We start from the raw sequence: 26,175 nt of genomic DNA on the forward strand, positions 1-26,175 counted from the left end.
GTAATATATATATCCCATTTTGCCTGGCACAGTCTTGCTATCCAGATGTAATTGGACTTCTGAAAATGTCTTGGATTGGATGACTCCAGTAATTATAAACAGGAACTAGAAGCTAATGAACAATTAATGCCTCTGGTCCTGGTGTAGGCTGTGGAGTGTGGTGGGAAGGGAGTTGGTAATTTTGATGTCAGTAAGTTAGAGCCTAAGTTTAAGGCACATATGGGAAGAGGAGAGGAAGTCTAGAGCCCACCTGAGGGGAGGAGTTGGGGTCCTTGAAATCTGTACTGTGGTGAATGATATATGATGCTAGAATCCTTTTCAAGATTAAAAAAAAAATTCTACCATACCAGTTGTTAGGAGTACTGCAGATCATCTTTTGCTGACAGCCTCTTTTGGAAATTGTCTCAGCTCAAGAAAGATGTCTCACCTAAGCCATGCTCTGCCCCTTTCCCAGGACAGCCAGCCTCCAAGGACTGGTTGATAGGGGGGTAGAGGCCTGGCCATATTTCTTCAGTGGGAAACAACTACATGGAACCACGTCAACACCAAAGACACACATAGGGTCAGTATAGGCATTCAATGCCACTGCATCACAGTTTGACTTCATTCACTGTGCAATCTTATTTTCTTCCATAGTGTTAATGCCAAGAGTAGTTCCTAACAAATGACTTGAACACTGAACTTTTCCTCGGTCTGTTGTCCAGTGAACCCCATCTGTGACAGGTATGCTTGGTGAAAGAGTGGGCTAGATATAAACTCACAATAAAAATTTAACAAAACACATCAAGAAAATTTACTATGGATTGATTGGTTGACATAATTATTCTAAACGAGTGTTTCAAGAATTTAAGATAGATTAAGAATTGAAAATTAGTATTTTTAAATGAATATATTTCAAAATAAATAATTGAATCTTTAGAAAGTATAAGACGCTACAAAATGTTAAATTTTAAAACAACTAATGTGCAGTTTGAAAATGAAATAAAAACATTGTAATTAAAGGAGAAAAAATTCTCAATGGACAGATTAAAGAAACTGAAGAGAAAATTAGTAACTTAAAATACAGACTTGGAGAAATTATCCAGAGTACAGTATAAAGATATAAAACTGAAATTATAAAAGAGGTTATGTCACACAAATGATACAATAAGATGGTACAACACACATCTACTCTAAGTTTCGCAAATATGGTATAGAGAGAATGACAGCAGGCACTACTCGAAAGAACAACTAGATTTTTTTTGAATGGATGAAAATCATGAGTCTTAAGATTTGCAAGAAAAATGAGTTAAGAGCAGGATAAAAAAATAAACCAACACCTAGACACAATTAGTGAAAATGTATAACACCAAAGACAAAGAGAAAAAATCTTCAAAACAACTGTAGGAAAAGCCTAGATCACCTAGAAAGGAAAAACAATTACACTGACAAGTTAAAATGTTTCCAATAGTCTGAAATGTCAGCAATAATTAAAGATTAAAAGACAGCCCTGGCTGGTGTGGCTCAGCGGATTGCGCTCTGGCTTGTGAACCAAAGGGTGGCTGCTTTGATTCTCAGTCAGGGCACAGGACTGGGTTGCAGGCCAGGTCTCCAGTTGGGGGCACACAAGAGGCAACCGCACATTGGTGTTTCTCTTCCTCTCTTTCTCCCTCCCTTCCCCTCTGTCTAAAAAAAATAAATGAAGTCTTAAAAAAAATTTAAAAGACAATGAGAAAAAAAGCTTCAACTTTCATGGGGACAATAAAGGTTATACTGGAATTCTAGACTCAGCTAAACTGTTATTTTAAGTATAAGATTCTCCTTATACAAATATAAAATATATATTGGAAATAATATGCTCATTTTAAATACTTAAGATAAGTGAATTGTATCCTCTCTACACAGAGTAAAACTCATTGGCAACGATCAAGGACTAGTTTTATATCATTTATGGGGACTCTTTTACAGGGAGTAAGACTGAGCCTCTGAAAGGCTCTGTGACTTCTCCAGGCCTTTCGACTCCAGTTCCTCTGCCTCTTTCCTATCCACCCAAGTTAAAGCCAACCAAGCAACCAAAAAACAACTAATCATAAATGTTAGGATTTTGTGAGTCCCAGATAACATGCTAGAAATGAGGTTTTGTGTTTGTTTGAGGTCTAAGTACCTGAAATTTTGCCAGATCTTATTAAATGTTGCTCTGCAAATTGCTACAAAGCCATTGCCCTATTCTTATTTAACTCTTTGAGTTAAGACTCTTAAGTGAACACATGCAACATTTGAGAGCAAGTTGCTGACCTGAGGTCTTATCACCACCTAATGCTTCAGTGTGTAATTTCTACAAACAAGGATATTATTATACATAAAGGTAATAAAACATGAAAATCAGAAAATTAACTCTGACACGCTGTTACTATCTAATTTTAGACCTTATGAAACTGTTGCCAATAACATTGAGGGAAAAATGCACCAACCTCCGGTCATGTGTGTTTATTTATGTTTCGGCCTTTCTTCAGACTTTCACTTCTTCAGTCTTTCATAGACTTAAAAAAAAGACTCTTAAGTGAAGAATTAATTTGTTAAATTTGTGTGTTTTAAAACAGTAAATTTTAGTTTTAAGCAGATGTGAGTCATGTTGTGTTTCTACAGGCCCTAAGTAATGTAATAAAGGCAATAACTGGCTTAGTATTATTATTTTCAGTATTCAGTTGTATCCTTCTTATGACTTTTGTAATCTGACTTATGGCTCTGTTACTGGATGATTTTCATTCTTTGGAATAACTTAAGTTGATGTTTCCACTTATTATTTATCAAACACAACCCTTCTTTATCAAAATAAAGAAGGGTTTTTTTTTCTCACTATTTTTGCCTCACTAGATAATTATTATTTCCTTTTAGTTGCCCTATATACATATTTGTCAAATTAATGTTAGCATTTCTGTTTTAAAAACCAATGTTGTAATTTCTAGTAAAATTCTGTATTTCTGGTTGTTCCCAATTTGTTTGCCTTGGATATAAAAGTATATTTAGTGCTTTCAGTTTTGCAAGTGAGAGCATTTTCTTAAGTGAGGTCCAGAGTACCATCAACACTATTGGCACCCATTTTATTCCCTTTGGGGAGAATGAATCATCAGTAACCAAATAGATTTCATAATGACACATGAGATTCCGAAACAGCTTTTGAAAAGCACAGACGGTTCCACAGATGTGCTCACGAAGTTGTGGGGCACACCTAAGAAATAAGAAGGCATTGACTAATAGTAACTTGTACCTGTTTGCTGTTCGAAGTATAAATGGCTTAAGCTGAAGTCAAGAAGATTGTGCAACAACAAGAGAAAAATCAGTGGAAATACAAAAAAACTTTAACCCATCTTGAAGATGTTATATTCATATGTGCTAGATAATACATTTTGATTTTTAATTGAACTTTATAAATTTTCTGGTTGGTCCATACTGTATAAAAACTGGATGAAATTAGTAGCAGCATGAAAGATAGATTCGTATGTGAAGCATGAAAATTTATTATTCACCAGGTACCTTCTATTTGCTTTGCTAAAATAAGTTCAATATTTAAGCATTATAAGTATACAGGAAACATTTTTTTCTTTTCTTTTTTTTTGTCATTAACTTAATACATTGTGTAGCATTCCCTTCTGGTGATTCATTTCAGTTCAATATGTATTCAGTTTCTACTGTGTACCAGGCCCTTTGTTAGGTTGTGGAGTCAGAAATCCAAGACATAAGATACAAAGAATAAAACCGACTTAAAAGGTCTTGCTATTTCAGAATAATATAGACACGCAAGCAGCCAGATAAGCGGCAGACTCTAAGTGCTCAGTGAGGCTGTCCACAGTTTTTTGCCAGCTGACTCCAACAGGCATCTCACAGCGTTAGCTTTTTTCCAAGCCCATGGGAGATGATCTCTCCAACTTCTAAATGCTTCTACCGACTATTATGATGGAGTCTTATGTAACATAAGGTAATCACTGAGTGACGATCCCATCACCATTTGGCATAAAAACTTAACCTGAAAATAAGCTACTCTTCCATCATATTCACGGGTTCCACCCGCATTTGAAGGGAAGCGACTCCACAGGGTATGCGCATTGGGGGAGGGGGGTGCAGAAATCTGGGAGGCCATCCCAAAATCCTGCTTAACTTGCAAAATACACTGACTCCCTTTTCTAGGTTCTCAAAGACTCATCTCAGAACAGCATCAACTGTGTTCCGAAATCGCATCGTTAAAATATAAATTTCACAATTAGGTCAAGCCCCAAATTGTATCTAAATCTCCTTAAAAGTTAAAAAAAAATCTTACCATCTAAATCATTTTAATGAGGTGCAGATGAGGCTTCTACTATAATCCATAAATACAACAACACCTGGGGCTCAATTCCACTCCACCTGTAGACATATAAAAGCAAAGAGACAAGTTATCTGCCCTCAGCACTCCCAGCATACGTGGTGAGACAGGCATAGGATTATAGCAGTAAACACTCTGGCTCAAAAAATGGGGGAGGGGGGCAGGTTAGGAGGTGGAGAGATTGAGTGTAAAGGAAAAAGGACTCATGGACATGGACAACAGTGTGGTGATTGCTGGTGGTGGAGGATATAAGACTAAATGGTAATAAAAAAAAATACAATACAGATTACATTAAAAGGGGGAGGGGAACGGAAGGCAAAAAAGGAGTCACTTGTCCAAAGCCGTTTCCTAATCCACTTGGCAAATGGGAATTTGTTTCTTGATAAGTTTGTAAAGACTGTGAATAATTTTTCGTGTCTTTTCAATCCACCCTTTGGGTACTTGACTTCACCCTTTAAGTCACCCTTCCTTTTTTGTGAGAAGTAGCACATGTTTGCAATTGAGTGGTAACTCATCAGCCTGCTTCTTGCCATAAGAACTTTTTGGGTGTTGTTGGGGGCGGGGGTGGGGGACGGTGGTTTGACAGTCTCCTTTGTTTGTATTTTTTCTGCCCTTTTCAGGTCAAGCTTGAGACTCCGTGGGCCTTCCATGGGTTTTCATGGCATTTGCTCCACAAGAAAAATGCCATACCTAAGAACCTTTTTGAGATAAGCCCTTCTTCCTTTTCAGCTCCTTTTCTTAAGAGGGGTTTTGTGGTTTGGTTGAGATCTGTGAGGTTACTCTTAATTTCTTGAAATAGCTTTTGGACTGAATCTTTTGACATTTTACTATAAGCAGCAAAAACAACCCAGTCAGCCCCTTCAGCTCAGTGCTTTGCTCAGCTCTATAGCCAAGTTTATCGATTAAAAAAGTTGAGCTTACCACATAACTGCAGGAGACAGTTCTGCTAAGCATTCTGTCATCACAAAGATCTCTCTTCCTCTTTTTAAGAACAGAACAGAATAACATGTAAAACCAAATTAATATCTCTGCATTTCCAAGCATCCCCTCCAGATACAGAGGTGTAAATGCTCTCACACTTTTTTTTATCTGCTTATATGCATATATACCAAAACATGTATAATTATTTAAAGTTTACCTTTCCTTTAAAAGACACATTTTTTTTTTTTTTTTAATCACGGTGTCAGCCAGCTGCCTCCTCATTTGGAGATTCAACTAAGGAAGTTTTTGCTTCCCACCTCCCTTAAGTTGCTTGCAGAATTCATTTTGTTTGGGGGGGCAGTGTCTGTGTCGTCCTGCCATTGGTCAGCGGGGAAGCACGTCGGCTCCTAGAGGCTGCTCTCAGGTCCTTGTAGGTCTCAGGTCCTGTCCCGCCATAGGGCCGCTTACACCGCCAGCCAGTCTTTCTGACTTTAGGGACGGTCTGGCCTTTTTAATTAAGGGCTCAACTAACAAAGTCAGGCCCACCTGGCTTTTCTACCTTTTGATTAACTCAGAGTTTACTGATTAATAATAACTAGTTGCAAGAGTGATATCCTGTCATATTCTCAGGTTCTTCTCATTTTCAAAGGGAGCAGATGTAAGAGGCGTGCATACCAGGGGGTCATGTGAGCCATTTAGAATTTTGCTGGCCACTGTGGCAGAGCTATAATCCAAATCCAGGTGACTTTTACTCTAGTTCTTTTCCTTAATATTATGCTATACTGCCATTTCCTATAGTTATTTTGAAGCATATTTCTTAATTTACTTTGCCAAAGTCAGCATAGATATAGATGCTTTTTCAAAGTATCAGGTACATGCCAAATTTATTTACGTCCCACCAATGAAGAGAAAAATCCGCATTTGCTCAGAAATATAGAGATTTGCTATGGAAACATTTTGTTTATGTAAGTATTATAATACATTTGAATTGGTACAGTTAAAATAAATAAAATCTTTCTCGTACCCAATCAATTTAATTGAATAACTTTATTACGTTCCAACTAATGAAAAATAGATTGGCATATTACTTTGCGTCCTCTCAGCTTATATGCTACTTGACTAATAATAAATGATAAAGTTCAAGATGCTATTTTAAAAAAAATCACCCTTAAGTTAACAAGGTGATTATAAGTATGTAGGTCAGATTCAGTGGCCCTGTAGTGCTAGGGGCCCTTGCTTCATCTATGTTGTTGCTCAGCTGTGCTAAACATTGTCCATCACATACTCTAAGGTGGATCCTCAGCCCCTGCCATAATTCTAGCTAACATGGACAAGGAGGAGAGCAGAGAGGGCCTGCTCATTTCTATTTAAGGGATTAACTGAAAGTTGCTTCCTCTCACATCCTAGTTTTGTAGAGCCTAGGCAAATGGTCGCTCCTAGGTGCAAGGGATTCTAAGAAATTTGTTTTTTGTTGAACAATGATAGATATAATCAAAATTTTTATTATTATAGAAAAAAAGGAAAAATGGAGCTTGGAGGATGATTAGCAATGATTGCTATGTGTTTTATAATTGCTGCCCTGAGTTTCTAGGCCATTACTTAGGTTGTTATGACCAGTTTTGATATATCACTTCTGGCTAATTAAAGGCAGACAAATAATAATGCAGAAGAATCACACAGAGTATGAGAAGCTGAAGTTTTACTGGCTTAAGCCAACAAGTATTTTAGTATTTCAGTGGTCGATATGAAATGAATGGAAATTCTTTGCTTTACAAAGGACATTATAAACACCAATACAGTCTGACGAAAAATGACAAAATATGTTGAATTGCCAGACAAAAGGTGTGGTGCAGGCATGTGATTCCTTCAGGGGATATGAAGAAAAGAAGATATGACTGATCATACAAGAAAAGAACATAGGAACACAATTGTGTGGGAAACAAACATTAATTTGATTTGGCTCTGATTCAAAAGACACTCCAGTTTCAGGGAACTCATACCCTGTGACAAATAGAATGACTCTATGTACATCATTAAACTAAAATCTTACACATAATTAGATTAATATTTGTCTAAAACCACTTGAGAAAGCACATTTTTTCAAATATGTACTATATTTTTATAATTGTCATTCATATGACTTGAATGATGTAACCACAGAATCCGTGTAGCTTTGAGAGCTGTAGGAAATGTAATCAGATATCATTGAAATTTCTTTAAGAATTGTGGCCTGGCTATACCATAAGGTATGAAACAAATTCTGGATAGTATGAAGCAGGAAATAGATTTCATTGAATTCTAGTAAGTGGTAAGGTGAGTAGGGCATGCAGTTATTGACTCAAACCACACCGAAGATAATCTCTGCTAAAGTTTCTTGAGTTGAGAAGAATAGTACTATTAGCCAACTACATCTGGAATACATGGACTTGGATTCATACTTGTTATAGTGACTAGAAAAGGTGGCCCAAATGGTCCCTCAGTGCTAAGGCAAAAATTCATTTGGATGTACTAAATCCATTTTATAACTTTCATTCTGTAGAAATGGTGATCCCAATTTTCTTTTTTCCTTGGTGGATGATTTTCTTTAAAATGCTGGTAGTATTAGAATTGCAAATATAGATGATAAAATATAAATTATCATATGGACTTACTGTGTTTTTGTTAAATCTAGAAGTGGGTTTTGTTGGTAATGCTTTCATCAATGTTTTATTTGATATTTTAAATATTTAATAAGGGATTGGAAATAGAGTGTTTAGAAGGTTAACCTTATATTCCAATTAATATGTATATGAGTATTTTTTTAGGACTTGTAATTTGTAGGTCAAAAATTATAAGATAATTTTTCATGTTATATTTCAGAATTGAATATATTAGGGTTACTAACATTATTTAAATAATTGAGCAAATTGCTCACTTGGAGTAATTAAATTATTTTCAAAGAAAGTTAATATACTGGTAATATACTTCTATGTGAGTTGTAGTTGAAAGTATTTCAAAGAATTTAATTAAATTTGTAAATGGTGTAGAGATGAAGAGATTTCAGTTTGTCTACATTAGGCTGATTACAAATTAAACAACAGCTCTCTTGAAAGATCTTAAATTTACTCAATTTATGAAAAGAATAATGAAAAATATAAGATAACTTAGAATTTGAACTTAAAACCTTAAGTAAAACTATGGATTTGTGACTTTATTAAGTTTAATATTAATTAAAAGACTCCAAATAGCTATAATTAATTTCTAGATACAGACGTTATTCTCAGGGTCATCAAAATCTTGCACAGACAAGTACCTTTTTAAGGGAAGCATAGTAATACTTATATTTTTAAAAACAAAAGTAATACCAATTTAAACAAAACAAAGATGCATATAAAAAGTGAATAACCTATATGCACATCCAAACACCCCTTCCAAAGGCATATATCCTTTCACACTTTTTTCTGCTAATACAAATATATACATCTACAGGCAAACATCTTTAAACTTGATTTTCTCTTTTGAAAAAACACATTTCTCTGAACGAAGAGCTCAAACAGTCAATTCACAAATAATTACAAATGGTAAATAAGTAAATGAAAAATATTCAAATTTACCTTAAATTAAATAAATATATATTAAGATAAGCACATAATTTTCATGTTCCAACTTGACAGTTGTTTAATGGACTCTGCGGGCAGCGATGGTGAGGTGTGAAAGGAGCGCTATGCGCACAGATGATGCCCCTGAAAACGGACAGATTCTCGGGCAGATAACTGGCTTAGAATATCCATGTTCTGTGATCTAGTGTTTCCGTTTCTAAATATTTGTGGACAAGGATATTCCTCACAATGATACTTATAAAAATTGGAATGCATTAAATGTCCAAAGACTCATTAATAAATCTTTTTATTTGGTGAACTATGATGTAGCTATTAAAAACTGTGTTTCCAGAGTAATATCATGAGGATATTGCTTAGTGGAAAGCTAAGACACAAACCTATATATAAGTAATATACATATAAATAAATGTATATATGTCCTCTATAAATGTGTTTCTAATTAAAATTAATATGTAATATGGAGATATAATTATAAAGTATAAAAGAAGACATGAAAGTATTATAATATTAATACTTTGGGATGGTAGATACTACAAATTCTTAAATATGTATTCCTTATTCATCTCTGTATATCCAGGTTTTCCTCAATGAGCATGAATTACCTTAGTAATCATAAACAAAAAAGATTTGCAAAACAATAATAAAAATAATGGATATTTAATTTATGTATTCATTAATTATATTCACTAATTCATAACTGAGCCTCTTTTAGTTATAATGAACCATATTAATTTTCTTGCTATTTGGTTCTCTTTCATTGTTGTATTTTTATTTACTTATTTTTTTAATTTATATGTTTCCATTATCCTTTATCCCCCTTATACCCTCCTCCCACCCACAGTCACCACAGTGTTGTCACGTCCATGAGTTCTTTTTCCTTTTTGCTCAATATTCCTACCCCTAACCCCTGGCCCTCACCTGTAGCTGTCAGCCTGCTCTCTATTTATGGATCTGTCTCTATTTTGCTTGTTAGTTCAGTTGTTCATTAGATTCCACATATGTGTAAAATCATATGGTATTTGTCTTTCTGTGACTGTTTTATTTCACTTAGCATAATGTTCTCCAGGTCCATCCATGCTGTCATAAAGGGTAAATTTTATTTTTTATAGTCGAGTAGCCTTATATTTTTAGATCATCTAGTTAGTTTGGGGAATGAAATCAGAACACAGTCTTCCAAACTCCAACCAAGTATTCTTTGCTTGAGACCATACTGCAAAATAAGAAATCATTTGAAAATTAACCAAAAGAAGCATGAAAACACTAAAATTGGGGAAAATTCAGTGTAAATATATTTGTACAAAAGTTTAAAATCTTAGGCTTATGAGAGTTTTGGAGAATATTTCTGAAAAACTGGTCATCCAAATAAAACAAGTTTGTCTGGGATGCAAACTTATAAACAAAATGGTTGTATGAAGTGAGAAAGGCATGAGTCTTTGTTTGCTTCGATATTATTTTTAACACATTGAAATATTCCAGTAAGTGATTTGAATTGCAGTTTAGGAACCAACTGAGTCAACAAAATAAATACGACAATTTGATGCCATTTGAGGATATTGGCTTTTTATAAAAGAAATTGTCTTGTAGAGTAGATGGTGATTCTGGCTCGGGTTGCATCTCTTTTTCTTCCTTTTTTTCCACCTGGATGGAGATGGTTGCCACCAGTTTCGAAGCACTCTCTTGCCAACTCTAACACCATGGAAATAATTTAAAAGGTGCAATGGATGAAATGCTTCAAGGTAATAGAGGCTTTTACAACTGTTTAGGATACAAGGATATACTTGTACAGGTGAGCAAGGGAGGGACATACAGATACAGCATGCTAATTTGGCAATTTTCACAATTATTTTAGGATCATTGCCAGAATTTCATCAACCCATGCTTCCATTATCTCTACAATGTCAGGCCACGGTGCTTGCTCAGCCTCTAAAATGTTTCTAGAAAAGGGGAACTGTCACTCTTTCCTGGGTTCTTAACTTAGGGTCATAAACATAGGTACACCTAAATGAGTTTCAGGGATCAGATAACAGCTTAAAAATTCTACACAAATTCTTAGATATGTGGGTAGAAATTTTAATCAAATTTCCCAAAGTGTCAGTGTCCTCAAAAGAATTAAGAATCACTGCAGAAGTAGCTGATTCCATTTTCAAACAGATCAAGTAATTGAAGAACAGGTAAACATTGTAATACAGTAGCAATTTCTTCCTTTCTGTCTGCCACAAACCCCCTCACAAACAAGAGTAAGTCTAGTCACTCCATCTAATTATAGTCTTATAAATGGAACAAATCATTTACCATTTTCTGTGAATGTCCTCTACTGTAACTACCCTCATTTTCTTAAGCATTTCCTTTCTGATGACTTGTGCCTCATCACCATATTCACTCTATTTTATATACATTGCAATGGGATCATTTTTTGATTGTCAAAGTATGGTTTCCAGATTGCAGTTTTTATCTAAACCAAAAAAGATTAACTTTTCTCCTATTCTTTACACTCATATTAATAGAGAAATGATTATCTTTTGGAGGGATTCCCTAACAAATGTTTTCCTTCTTTGAAAATAAAGTCAAATAAGTTTTCTATATGTTCAGATACAAAATTTTTTATACCTACATAAAGTGTACTGAAATCGTGTATCCCCCTTTCCTGCCTCACTACTCTGTTCTATCACCAGGACGTTTGATTGTTTGACCTCATTCTCTGTTGAATCACTTGTGCTTGCTTTTGACTTTTCATTCAAGCGAGGCTAGGTTCTTTGTTCATTTACATCAGTGCTGACCTTAAGCTAAACCTCTCAAATTTTCCAGTATGGCATATGAAGAAGAATAAGTCACATAAAGTACTGAAGTAGGAATCTTAGTTCTATCATTTATTAGTTGTAAGAACTTGCCGTTAATATCTCAAATCATCAAGTCCTTCATCTATAAAATAGAAATATTAATATCGAATTCATAATGTAGTAAGAATTAGAAAAGATTATCTATATATAATTTCCTAAAATAGTTTTATTCCTTTCCTCTTTGCAACAATTTCTAAATATTTATAGTTTCATAATATTATATACATGTAGAAAATTGAGAAATGCTTAGCAAATTCTTAAGCTTTATATCATATGCATCACTGTACCTTTTAAATTATTCTCCTTCCATGGGCCTCCTTATATTCAGCTTTGGCTATATTGACTTTCTTGCTATTTCTAAAACACCTCATGCAAACTTCCATATGAAGACTTTTGATTGGCTATTCACTTTGTCTGTAATACTCCTGCTCTCCTCCCACCCACACCCCATAAAAAATAGTATTTCCTCTCATTTTTCATGTTTTTCTTTTTCAAGTGAAGCCACTTTATCATTATTGCAATGCATTCCCCTTCCAGATATAGGAGAGAAACCGCTAAAATATCTTACCATGCTAGAAATCAAGGAAGCTATAAAAAAATCCTGAGGTTGAAGATAATTCCATTATCAATAAGAAGAATGATATGTAAAAGAAATTTCTATTTTCAGCTATTAGGGAGTAATCTGTATTAGTCCATCTCTTCTACTAGGTGTCATATAAAAGAAGGATAAAAAATGGTAAATAAGTAAATGCAGTGTTTTAAAGTGAATCAGTGAACAACCAAAGCAGCCAGTGTTTGAGAGCCTCATGTTTTAGAGAGGTATTTTGGTGAGCCAACTTTCTCTGACATTTTTCCTCATGGAGTATTAACCATTTTGGGGGGCATAGCACTGAGGTGAAACTGAAAGTGATGGCCTAAAGCGGGGGTCAGCAAACTAGGATGTGGGCCAATTCTGGCTCAATGGGCACATCGTGCTCATTGGTTAATCTCTTCGGCTGCTTTTATAAGACAATGGCATAGTTGAATAGTTTTATTATATTTTTTTGGCATGTAAAACAGAATTTACATCCCTCTTACAGAACTGGAAGGACAGATATTGGATTTTAGGGCCACCAGTGAGAGAGGGTCCTGAAAACACGCCAGGGTTTCAATTAAGACCTCTGAAAGGCTATGCTTTATGAATAAGAGCAAGATCAAAATAGACCAGTCTCTACAAAGCCTAACACCAGTCTGGATCCATCTTAGTCCTTGATTGGATCAAGGTCCTTGATTTATACCAGTTCTTACTGACAACTTGAAGAAAAGTAAACCCTCTCTGGAATAAAAGATATTTACACAGAATTTCTATAATTTTTCATACTCAATCCCTGCATTTAATCAATAACTACCAGAAACATCAGAAGACAGGGGGGAAAAAAAATCAAAAAATAGAAAAGGACCCTTTAATGGTCAATATATTGAAGTTACATATAGACCTTAAGCTAACTGATTAATGTATTTAGAAAATAGATGAGAATATTAACAACTTACCACAGAACCATAATGTACTCAAAATTTAAAAATTCTAATGGTGAAAAATATAACTAATGAAATTAATACACAATAGACATGTTTAGTAGCAGATAAAAACTATCTTGAGTAACGCACTAAAAGAAAGAAGGGTAAACATATATATACAGGAATATAAAAGACATGAGTTCCAATGAAAAGGCCTAATATAACTGTCATAGGGGGTCTATCATAGACGAGAGATAATGAGGTAAAAACAAAATTTGAAGAGATCCTAGCTGAAAGTTTTTGAGTTTTAAATTATTATTATTATTAATGAAGGGTTTCACAAATTGATGAAACCCTATGAATCCCAAAAGGGGTGAATGAAAAGAAGCCATACCTATGTATCCCATAATAAATCTTCAGAAAACCTAAGACAAAGAGAAAAATTGTAAAACAGCCAGACAGAAATTTTTTTAAAAGGTACATGTCTCTCAATGACGCTGCAGTAAGACTGACAGCTAACTATTTACCAGAAGCTACAGAAGCCCAGCTTCTAAATATATACACAGAAAACCCAAGAGTACAGAAGAACATGTTCTATGTCATCATGTATAAAATCAGCCAAATACAGATATCAAAAATGTGCATGACATATGAACTACCTTCTAAATCAGACAGAAGAAAAAAGGGTGGAGGGGGAAAAAAGAGATGAAGAAGGAGGGGGAGGAAAAAGAGATTTTTTTGAAATGTATATTAATCGAATGCAATGTTCTTGTGTCCTGATTTCAGTAAACTCAAAAAAAGACACTTTTGAAACAACTGAGGAATTTTAGGTGTAATAATCCTATTTTAAATTATATATTTTTAAAGCTGTTAACTCAGAGACATATACTAACCTATACAGCTAATAATAAGATATTCATAATTTCCTTTAATATAATTTAGTGGTGGTGTGGCTACATGGATAAATGAGATAAGAAGCTGATGGATATTGGAAATCCATTATACTATTATATCTATATTTGTGTTTTCCCTTTACCCTTTGTATAATAAAAAACAAAATTTTAGAAAGAGAAAAATTTGCTTTAAGCTAGTTGAACAAAAGGAGCTTTATATACACACACTCATGTATGAAGCATATTGTGGATTTGTTTTATTATACCTAAGTCCTAGAAACCATAAAGTCAAAACATCAAATTTATATTCCAAAGTTCTAGTTCGTTTATACAGGTTCTAGTCCCTTCATGATCATTTTTTAAAAAATTTTTCTCTTTTTCTAATTTGTGCTGTCGAAAGTTGTTCAGAATTTCCTAGCTGAAGTCCAAAAGATATTTAGAAACCATTTGCATAGACTGTGCTTTATACACCAGTTTAGAGAGGGGAAAACCTTCTTGTGTACCCGTACTAACCCCTAGAACACCCCTGTGTGACTTGGAATAAAAGTCTTTGCCTCTAGTGAAGACCACTTGTTTGGCATCTGGGGGTTAGCCTGTGCTGATCCCTCAGCTGGCTGTTATTGTGCAGCGTCGAATTAAGCAAGCTGTTACAACAGCCTAAGGGATTATGGAATCTTTTCTCCATTTTCCAGTCCCACTGCCAGTTAATATGATTTTTTTTTTTCATAGAAAACTACTGATTTACTATCACCTTCTCCTCCATTGGTTTTCTACATCCTCCTTCCTTCACACATTGCTGGTGGAAACTGCCTTTAAGCCCTTAATGGATGACTCATCCCTCCGTATCATGTGAAATCCTCCCCTTCATTTAATCTAGTAAACTGCAACACAGCTGATTTTCCACAGATTTATAAAGGGATAGAAGGCAACCCACACCTTTTTAAAATTATACTTTATTTTGAGATAATTATAGGCTCGCATGCAGTTGTAGGAAATATCCTTTACACCGTTCTCCCCAATTCTAACCTTTTACAGACTACTTAGTACAATATCACAACCAATATATTGCCATTGATAGAACCCATCGATCTTATTCAGCTTTCCTCAATTTTACCTGCATTCATTTGTGCATACGTATTTATTTCAATATCATTTTGCCACATGTATAGGCCAACACACACATTTTTACTTGTATGCTTTTTGTACAGATACTATGTCTGTAACTGACATAAAGTATTATAAAAATAATAGCTAACACATATAGTATTTCATAAATACTCACAGTGTTCTAAGCATCTTATATTTATTAACTCAGTACTAAAAATAATTCGAATGTAAGTATGATTTATTATCTCCATTTTAAAGATGAAAAACTGAGGCGCAGAGGGGTTAAGTACCTCAGTCCTGTGTCGCATAGCGAACCAGGGACAGAGCTGGAACTCGAGCCCAGCATTCTGATCCAGTGTCTGCGCTCTTAATCACTGCACCATATGCCCTGACCAATTACTTCATTTTTCAGCTTTTCCATATTGTCTAAATGGACACTAAATGCAAGGTTTTTGAGTCAACATCTCTATTCAATACATTACTTAGTTCTGCTTCAGAGAAGTTATTTTTTGTTGACTCGAAGTTTAGGTCACAAGCTGGCCAGCACCTAGCTAGCTATAATATCCTGCTTTACTGGAGCAAGAGTAAATGAGATCAGGCAAGTCACCTGTCTAGCATAGTGCTGAAGAGAGAATACTGAGAGTTATTTCCCTTGTCTTCCCCTAGAATCTATTATTCTTTCTCCAGTTTAACATAGGTAGATCTAAATCCTATCATCATGTACCTGTGTTCTTTTAAGATAATAAATTCACATGTTCAAACACTGGTCATATATAAACTTCAAGAGACTGTGGCCTTTGTATCTTCCTCTAGCCTCACCAGCCATCTCCTCTCTCAACCCGCTAATGACACTGATTTTCCTTTTCATGTACTTGGCACACTATTTCCTAAATCTCCACCTTGTTACTCTCCTACTCAGCATTGCAGTGCCTTCTCCATATTTGGCAACCAGCTTTTATTTGTTTATGTAAGTATTTACTTATATATTTGTGTACAAAGCAATAGCGCTCTTATTTGAAGAAGGTACACGCACAACTCCACTATGTAAGAAGTACTTACTCAAAGCTCCAGGCTCTGTGTAACAGAGCCTGAAAACATCTCTACTTGTACACAGTTTTTCCACTTGTACATATTTACTCAATTTGTTTCACCCCTCTCGACCTCCTCTCCTCCTCCCCACATTCTGAGTTTTGTTGCCATGGTTTTTCATTTTTTACTTTGATTCATAATTTTCATTTTTACCTGGAATGTGCTCCTTTCTCCCCTCCACCTTTGCAATTTCTATTTATTTTCAAACTCTAAAAAAGAAACTGCATTCTCTAGCTCAACCCCCATCCCTTGTTCTCCCCGCTAACATCTCTTCGGCTGCTGCTGCCTGCACCCATGCTTCATTTAGGCATTTATAATATTACCTTTGTTTGGGATTTATCCCTGTTGATGGTCTCTTTCTGCCATTGTAAGCTCTTGAATGGCAGTGCCACTTTCTCAGAATCCCATCTACAGCATTGTATATAATCTTAGCCAAAGTCCTCCTTTCTATCTCCATTGCAATTAACACAGCGTACTACATATATGACCCACTCAGGCATTTTTGTTAAATGAATAAATGAAATGTTCACAGCATCACAGCATGGTGTATAGAAACCATATTATGTACTTGGTGTTTAAGGGAAACATCATTTAAATTCTCAGTAGCCTTAGAAACAAGCAAATGATTCTTATTGGCCTCAGACTTCTCTTAAAACCAATAATCTCCTTATCTATTACTACAAACTTTTGGTAATAAAAATGCTTGTCTTTGATCACATGCATGGAGTTATTGTTTATGATTTATGTGAATGGAAATTCAGTAGTTGAGCCTATATGCCTATACAACTAACTTTGGAAAAGAAACTTATACAAAAATAGTATCTAAGCCTGCTAATGATTATACCATAGGTGACTAACCAGATGAAGTCTATGTTTATAGTAGAAATAGAGATATGTTTTTATAAATAAAAATCTAAAGAAAAAAGGGTTGATAAGTTGATTTTTCCCTAGTATGTTATGCCTATGAGTTGGGCCCCTAACTCATGCATTGTAATGCTAATTCTTTGTGATGACCTCCTGCCATAAGAAGTTTTTATAAAATGTATATTGCATAATTAGCACATTCATAATTGTATATGCTCTTTATATTTAGGTAACATGTTTAATCAAGTTCAAGAAGCCCAGGTATGAGATACTAGGGGAGGGAAGAGAAAAATTCAGATGCCCCCTAATATCTGTTATTGTTGATGAATAATTTAAAGAACCTTATTTTTAGGAAAAAATCATGCTACTTTCTTAGTTTCAGGAAAGGTAACACAGAGGGAAATTCTTTCATCATCAAAACTGTTATATTAATACTGTTGATCTTAAAGAACTTAGAGTGATTTTAATAATTACTAACAATTTTAAAGTGGTAATTCAAAACAATGAGCCTGGAATAGGAATATATTTTAAAAAAAAGAAGTATATGCAATATTGGTATATTAAATGAAGAGGGAATTAAACACCTATACCTTTGTATAATTGTCTACAATTATAGATTGTTAAAGACAATAATTTCAGATGTAATCTTCAAGGAATAGATAACTTAAAGAGCAGAAAAGACAGCCAACAGAAACTTGCCTGTCACATGCTCGATCTGGTCTGCTGGGAACTGTAATATGACTATTTGCAAAGAGTGAGGGGCACTTATTAGACTCATTGTTCATCCAGTAACTATAAGGGAAGGTTTAGTTAACAAGATTATACATTGATTTTTATATAACCCAGCTCATGTTAGGAATTTTATCAGACTCAAACATTTAGGTGTCACGGTTGAGTAGAGAGGATAATTAGAGAAATTGACCAGATTATACAGGTCAGGGGTGTAATTTAAGGTAGAAGTGGTAGAACAGATGTAGTGTCTGAATAACTCAAATTGCTAAGCCACGATAAAGTCATCATTTATAAAATTACGTAGAGAGGTATTGTAATAAAATAAGGTGGTACAGCATGTGGGCTCTGGAAACTGGCCTTTCCATGGATGGCTGGGCAGTTCCGGTCAAGCCACTCAAGCTCTGTGGAGTGTGATAACATTATTAACTACTTCATATGATTATTATGAGGCATGGAAGGTAATACCATTTTTTGCCCATTATCCACTTTACCCTCCTTCTGAACACAAGACCCTGCTCTCCTATTTGCCCTCTGGCAGCCAGCCTTCTTCCTTTTAGCCCATACATTCACGAAAGGAAGCCTGCGGGGTAACCTGGCCAGCTGTGTTCTCCTTCCCCTGGCTCTGTGATTAGGTCAGAGACACTGACATTGTCCAGTCAGCAAAAGTGATACAATGGTGATTTCTATGGCATTGTTGAGAGAGAGAGGCATTTTCTTTCCCACTGGACTGGAACCTAGGAGAATGTAATGTTGAAGCTACTAGGAAACATCTTACCATGGAGAGCTTGAGAAGTGAAATAAGATGGGAGAAAAGCAAAGTCCAGCAATAGAGGAAGACAAGCTGACAGCTTGTAAAACAAGCTCTTCCTTATACTTTTAGTTACATGAATCAACAAATTCCTCATTTGTGGGTAGGTGGGGAAGTTTCAGTTAAAGCCTGTTTGAGTTGGGTCTTCTGATACCTGAAACATAAAGAATGCTAACCATACGAGGAATAAGGTTTAAATGAGACAATTTATCGATACATATTCTATCCCAGTTCCTAAAACATGCTGGCACCCAGGAATATAACTAAAACTTCTTGTTTATTCATTATATTCCAGATACTATTCTATTGGCTTCACAAAATTATCTCATTTAATCTTTATAACCTAACCAGGCAGCATGTATTAATTATGGATTGCTGCATAACAAATGATACCAAAGCCTACATTTATTATTTCATAGTATCTGTAAATTAGGAATTTGGGAGCAGCTTACTGGAGTAGTTCTGGCTCATAGGCTCTCATGAGGTTTCAGTCAAAAATTTGTTTGAAATTGCAGATATTTGAAAGCTTGATTGGAGTTTGAAAATCCACTTTCAAGATGGAAGAGGGAGTTATTCAATAGATGCCAATATCTTTTATGATAGAGTATTGAAAGTGATCCTATGTCACTTACATGCCATCCTACAGGTCACCCAAGCCTATATAGTGTAGAAGGGGACTGCACAGGATGTGAATCCCAGGAGGCAGGGATCATTAGGGGCCATCTTGGAGACTGGCTACCCACTCAAAGTATATTATTTTCTCCAGTTTATAAAGAAATTAAGGCTTAGAGTTTATGAGTACTTTGTCCAAGGTCACATTGCCATAGGGAAAAGGATTTTGTGCCTAGTCAATCTTATTCTAGAGCCTGCTCTCTTAAGCATAATGCAATGATTTTTAGTTAACTGTCTCAGTAAATGTTATCGATTATCACTTAATTATAATATATTTAACAATTCATTTTTTTACAAATGGATGTAAAACAAAGGAATGTAAAACTTATTTAATGTTTGTCTCTATCACTTTAAGACTGAATAGGTCTTTGTTTTAAAACCGTAACAAATACTAATAGACTTAATGCAGTATATTCTTGCAAAAGGCTTACAAAGAGATTTTTAGATATATATGGCACCTGAAACAACATCCCTGGTATCTCCATTGTCCAAACCTAACCAGAAGCCTGCAGTGCCTTCTTCAAGGTCAGCCTTCAGGGGATGGTAACAGACAGAGAAGATACATGCAGGCAAACAAGCCTGATATCTCTATACTTTTGATTAGTAAATAACTTACTTGGAAAGAAATATATTGGTAAATTAAGGAAACAATCCATTCACAATTGCTTCAATAAGAATAAAATACCTAGAAATAAATTTAACCTAGGTTGTAAAAGACCTGTACTTGGAAAAGTATAAGACACTGAAGAAAAAAAATTGAAGAAGATACAAATAAGTGGAAGCACATACTATGTTCATGGATAAGAAGAATTAACATGATTCTAATGCCCATACTACACAAAGCATTTTATAGATTCAGTGCAATTCCTAATCAAGATACTACCAATGATGTCATCTGTAATTATTATTATTATTTTGCTTAAGCCTAAGAATTATATCTTACATGTGTTAAAAGTTCCCTGCTGAAAACAAAAGATTATACTTCATGGATATCAATATATGGCATCCTAGTTCCCCACACTTACCAATGGTGTCCTGTTTACCACTGTCCTTAAGCGAAGGTGTTCCATTTCCCATCGGGTCTAGAATTCTTCTTGCATCTCTAGAATCCACCATTGCATCTCCCTTTCCATAGCCAAAATTTCGATACATCTTCCAAACACATCAGCAACTCTCTGCTGAGCTCATGCATTAAGTACCCCAACTATTTGTTCACTAAACAGTGAAATATTGGCTTATGGGCTGTGATGTAGACTAACAATAAAATAGTAATGCTCTTCAGATACTAAGAATAATTAGGCTGTATGTCAGGCAAGAGGTTAGGATGGAAGTCTGATATATGAGGCATACAGAGTGGCCTATTGATGCCATGTGAGTAGATACCTCTCCCAAAGATTACTAGAGCTAGTATTTTCCATAGTATCTTTTTTTTAATTGGAAGAGTCTATAATTGGTTTCATCAAAATACAAAAGTGCCGAGCTTCAAAACACAGTTAAAATAATTCAGAGCAGTAAAATAATATTTTTTGAGGTACCCTTCTTGAGTCTGGCAATAAAACTCAATGTTCAGGGCCAAGCAGAACAGAATAATGAAAAAAAATCCTCATAAGTTTTAAGGTTTTTTTTTTTTTTTCCTTTTAATGTCAGGAAGGACCTCCACATATTTTCTAGAAATCTTGCAATTTAGAATTGCTATTGTCTTTGGCTCTGATTTACCCAGTAAACTAGCTACCCTGAATTCTAAGACACTCATGATAGAAGTGTGGCTAGTGAAATAGACCCTGTGTTTAGTGGCGTATGGTTTCTGCAGAAGGAACTGTAGTACTCCAGGCTATTTTAATGTCATGGCTTTAAAAGGATAAACCCTAGTGCAATTAAGTCATAGTTTGGAGTGGAAAGGAGGTGGGGAAGGAGATATTAAAACCAATGAAAACACTGCTGACCAAATTACTTTGGTTATTTGATGGAGCAGATACAACAGATTAAAAAGTGGTGATTTGCAATACCATGTATATAGCACACTCCAAGAGGGTTTGACTTTCAGATTAATGAAGTTGCAAAGAAAAATTACCCTTTATGTGCTTGCTTACTTTTCAGATATGAAATACATTAAAAACTAAAGTCTAATTATGGACTATAGTTCTCCTGTGAGCATTAATAAAAGTTTGACCAAACAGAAATTATGCTTTCCACAACCTTTTTAAAGTCAAATGAAAAAAAAATAAACCTCAACCAATTATAGTAACAGTGCTGTGTAGGAGGTTTGCAAATATATGATACATTTTGACAGCTGTTTTTTACTGGAATTCTATCAAGACAATCACTAAAATATTTTGGAATGCTTAAAATGAGGGAATGCTAAATTTGTAGCTGTGCCTAAGCCACAGGAGGCCCCAGAGTTCGAAAAGTGTTTTTCGGTTGCTACAGTGCTACCAATTCCTGAAGTCTGCCACATTCTGTAACCCAGATTCCCCAGTGATTAATACAAAATATTTACTTTTAAAGTAATCCCTCAGTGTTCAACATTTGGGCAAATAAATTTGTCCTTCTGACAAAACTGGTCAATAACAAATGGACAAGAGATATTCAGAGATCATCCCTATAAAATGGATTTGATGGAAATAAAATAATACTCCCAAAGCTGTAAATAACAGATTGCTATGAAGACACAGGAAGGAATAAATGCAAGTGTGCAGAACTAATCCTTTACCCTGTCACTGTCAAGAGTATCTTAGATAATGGTGAAGTACAGATAGTGTCCTATCTCCTATTCTGTGAACTATGCATCTATAGTAACTATATAATAGCTGTATATATTCAGATGGCTAATATTAATTTCCCATCTGTTGTTGTGTGTGTTATTTAGAATAAAGTTAACCTGAATTTTAGTTAGAACCTTTTACCATCATTCCTCCTGTTTTTAAACCTCTCTTTACTTCAACTCAATTACCTTTTGTTAAATTTATCACAGCCCCGCAAGGTCCCAGAGTTTCTGCACCTTATCTAGAGGATTTCTTCTGATTCTTTCCCCTTTTGATTCCTTCTCTCTCCCAGAATTTCCTTATTGGACAGCAAGGCATTTTCCTCATACTACCTAAGAGCATCCTGCAGAAGCTCCAGGGGTCTGTGGTCAGTAACTGGTAGATGATGAACAAGAAACCTGAATTTTGCAGAATTGCAATTCCAGGTCTTTTCCACAGTGATTCCCTGAAGTTATTTGCTAGAGTCCTTATTCCAAGCACTGTATGAGACAAGGCCTGAAATATTTCAGGCATAAACATAGACTCTGGTACCAATCTAATTTTAGATTGTCTATTGCCATCCTCTCTGCCTCTGGTCTTCAGTTACTAGGAATATCAAACACATGACAGTCATCCTTCTCTGTATTTGTTAATGTTGTCACTTCTATCGGGAAAAAAATTATAAATCCCTCCACTTCCAGGTCAAGTGTCAGTCCCTTCAGAAAGTCTTCTCCCAGATCTGCAAGATCAGTATCTTTCTCGACAACCTCTGTCTCTTTAGTCCACTAGTTCTCGAACAATTAAGTAACCTGAAGGGTTCGTTAAAGACAGAAACCACCCCCCGGAGGAGGAAAAAAAGAAGAAAGAAAAAAAAAAAAAAAAAAAATACAGATTTCTGTTTCTGATTCAGTAGATCTGGTATGGGACCTGAGATTTTGCATTTCTAACAACTCTTTAGGAGAACTGAATGCTGATAATCTAGGAATTACACTTTGCGAATCACTGTTCTAGGTTTTAATTGAACACAAAAAATGCTAAGACAATATAGTTTACCCAACTCAACCATAAACTCATTGAAGGCAAAATATTTGGTCTTATCTGTTTTTATAGATACTTTATATACCAAACAGTAAGCAGTCAATGCCAAAAAATAAAAGCTTATAGGTTTGGGAGTTAGACAGAAATGCATCTGTAACTTTATTACAGTTACAGTTACAAGCTAATGGATAACTTCAGTAACTAATTTAGGTGTCAAGGTTTTAGTTTCCTCCTCTCCATTGAAGGCTTAAAACTAACATCTACCATGTCTTGTTATTTTGAGAAGACTAGATTAAATATATTGACATGCATGTTACATATATACATATATTTTGGATATGACCCTTCCTATGGGTTTGGGAGTGCATGTGCAGTGATGAGCTCATTGCTTAGTGCTCCTTAAGTGCTTAATAAGTGGTATCTTATTAGAATTATGAATAAATTAGTTTGAAATCTCTCTCTTCTATTTCCTACTGATATTTACTGCATAGTTTATACTGGTCAGTTTCAGTGGGGATGGGGGGTGGCGCAGGAGAAACAGAAGGAAGAGAAAAGGCATTAGAGGACAAAAAGACATATAATAGGCCTCTGGAAAATGATTTTCTGTGGTAACGGTAAAGTCCTTATTTATTAAAAGTGGTTTAGGGTTAGACAATATGTTCTTGAATTTTCAAAGGTTTGGTTTTCAGTGGAATGGTAAAACCTTTAAATTAAATGTGATTGATTAATATAAACATCTAATTCTTTCTCCCCTATATCTGCTGTCCTCGGCACATTGCCGAGTCACGTGAGGGTTACTGAAATACAGTCCTTGAATAATGATTAACATATAGTATGAAGTTAGTTTTCCATCTGGAGATTTTATATTATGTGCAAACTAAAATATGGAGGGATTTTGATTATGAAAACATCTAAGATTCTAGGAAAAATAGGTGAACAGCTATTATGCGACAGAGATATAAAACTGACTCTGTTCTGACCAGGGCTGGATGAGAAGGAAGGTATTTTTGTCTGTCAGGTATTTAGGATTTCATTGAGGCTATTTCTACAACCCAAATCCTGAAAACTGGGCATGCCTTTGGAACTATATTGCTCTTCTATTGGGGTGACGTAAGTACTAAGAATAAAGTGATTTCTTAGTATATTTAGATAGGGGTTTGGGAGGAGAACAGCATTAACATTTAGAAAGGATTATTGATTTCCATTAGAATCTGACCTGTTCTACACTTTAGATAACCTCAGTGACTTGGGTAAGAGTTAATACTGATAGAAAGTTACCTGATGTAACATTATTAGATGATTTGGTTAATAATCTGATCAATTAGTCTACCCTAAACATCTTTATAAATTGATGCTCAGTTACTTTCACCACCTGTGAATGAACAACAAAACACCATTAGGCATGTGCAATATTTCAGGGTCTTTGACATACATTTATTTGTCACATGGCTGTTCTTTATGACTACCTTTGAGATGAGTACACAGAAGTTCTGCCAAAGAGAGAGGTGCCCAGCAAAATAACTCAGTAAGTAAGCAGACTTGGAACCAGTTTCTGACTTTAAGCCTAGAACTTACTACCTTTCATCTAACTCTTTCTCATCAAGCATGAAAACCTCTTATAAGTTGCATATTAGCTCTTTCTAAATGTTAAAAAATTATAATGTACCTCCCTCCCTTACATATTCAACTTGTGATGGGCATATAAAATTTAATACTAATATACCTACTAGTATTTTACGGATCATTAGGAGACTTACTCAAAATTATCCAACAAATAAGTCAGAGTCCATATCACTGTCTTTTATTCCCCCAATTTATTTTTTACCTTTCCATGTGAATTTCTGTTATAGTTCTCTTGGGCATAAAGTAAGATAAAATGTTATTTTTATTGAAACATTACTATAATTTACTCTTCAAGAATTCGAAAACCACCAGGCTCCATTTTAAGTTCCATGCATAAGTTTTCTTGAAACATGGATTTACCAATGGCAAGATGTGTGGAACTTTTCCATTGTCTTCTGGGTCACGCTACCACTTTGAGCTGTCACAGCCACAATTCCGCACAGGCAGATTTCACAGACTGAAAGGCTGGAAACCCTCTGTCTTCAGTCACAGCACAGTTTTCTTTTCCACAGACACTGGGGCCCATTTGTAACCACAATCACAACACTTAAGGTAACCTGAGGAGATTTACTTGCTAAAGGTGCCACGACCATTACATGTGAGCAAAGAACATTTATGTAATGATGAGATTAGGGATATTACACCTCAAATCCTTAATAATAGAAATGGCTCCTTTGTTAAAATTCTAATGGGGACACTTATTTGAGAATATCTCTTAAACTGTGGACTGTATAACTGAAACTTAGTAATTTTCTAATTATATAATGGTGAACATACATCCTCCTCCTCCCCCTCACAAAACAAAAACAAAACCAAGAAAACCCCTTTAGTTTTCAATGACTGGATCTTAATGGGCTTAGAAGAAACACGAGCAAAATTTCAAGTTGAATTTTCTTACTGGCTGCAGGTTTCATAATTATTCTAGACAAAGTAAATGTGTGACTTAGCTAGTCTCCTTTTGTTTCATTGGTATAAAAGGTAAAATTTCCCTATTATGAATGAGAGTTTCAGGAAAAAAAAATACTTAAGTCTGTGGACTTGAAGTTGCACAAACTGAGTTTGAATCCTCACTCTGTTATTTCCTAGTTAGATGAAGTTGGGCAAATGTTAAACCTCACTGACTCAGAGTCAAAGGAGATGTCAGTGGAGATGATGATACCTACTTTCAAGAGTAGTAGTGAGGACCAAGTGAGAACATCCACATAAAGTACTTAATACCATTTTTTCACACAAGAGGACTTTAATATATAACAATTATAGAAATTATTGAGCTATTGTACATATTTTGATAAGGTAGGAGTAAACCTTCCATATACGTTAGAAGCTAACACTGAAATCGGAGAATGAGCATATCACTGTTGAAGAGGAAGTAAAAGGAAAAATGCTGTATTACACCTTTGCAAACCTTTATAAAT

At 35.0% G+C, this 26,175-nt stretch overlaps 1 protein-coding gene across 1 annotated transcript in view; it reads left to right on the forward strand.

The window, feature by feature from the left end:
• The window catches only part of CFAP299 (cilia and flagella associated protein 299), a 506,080-nt gene that overhangs the window by 363,150 nt on the left and 116,755 nt on the right, over positions 1-26,175 (forward strand). The window lies entirely within an intron of this gene.

Source organism: Pteronotus mesoamericanus, unplaced genomic scaffold, assembly GCF_021234165.1.
Source record: "Pteronotus mesoamericanus isolate MK-2021 breed Mesoamerican mustached bat unplaced genomic scaffold, CSHL_Meso_final contig_130, whole genome shotgun sequence".
NCBI classification, from domain to species: Eukaryota; Metazoa; Chordata; class Mammalia; order Chiroptera; family Mormoopidae; genus Pteronotus; species Pteronotus mesoamericanus.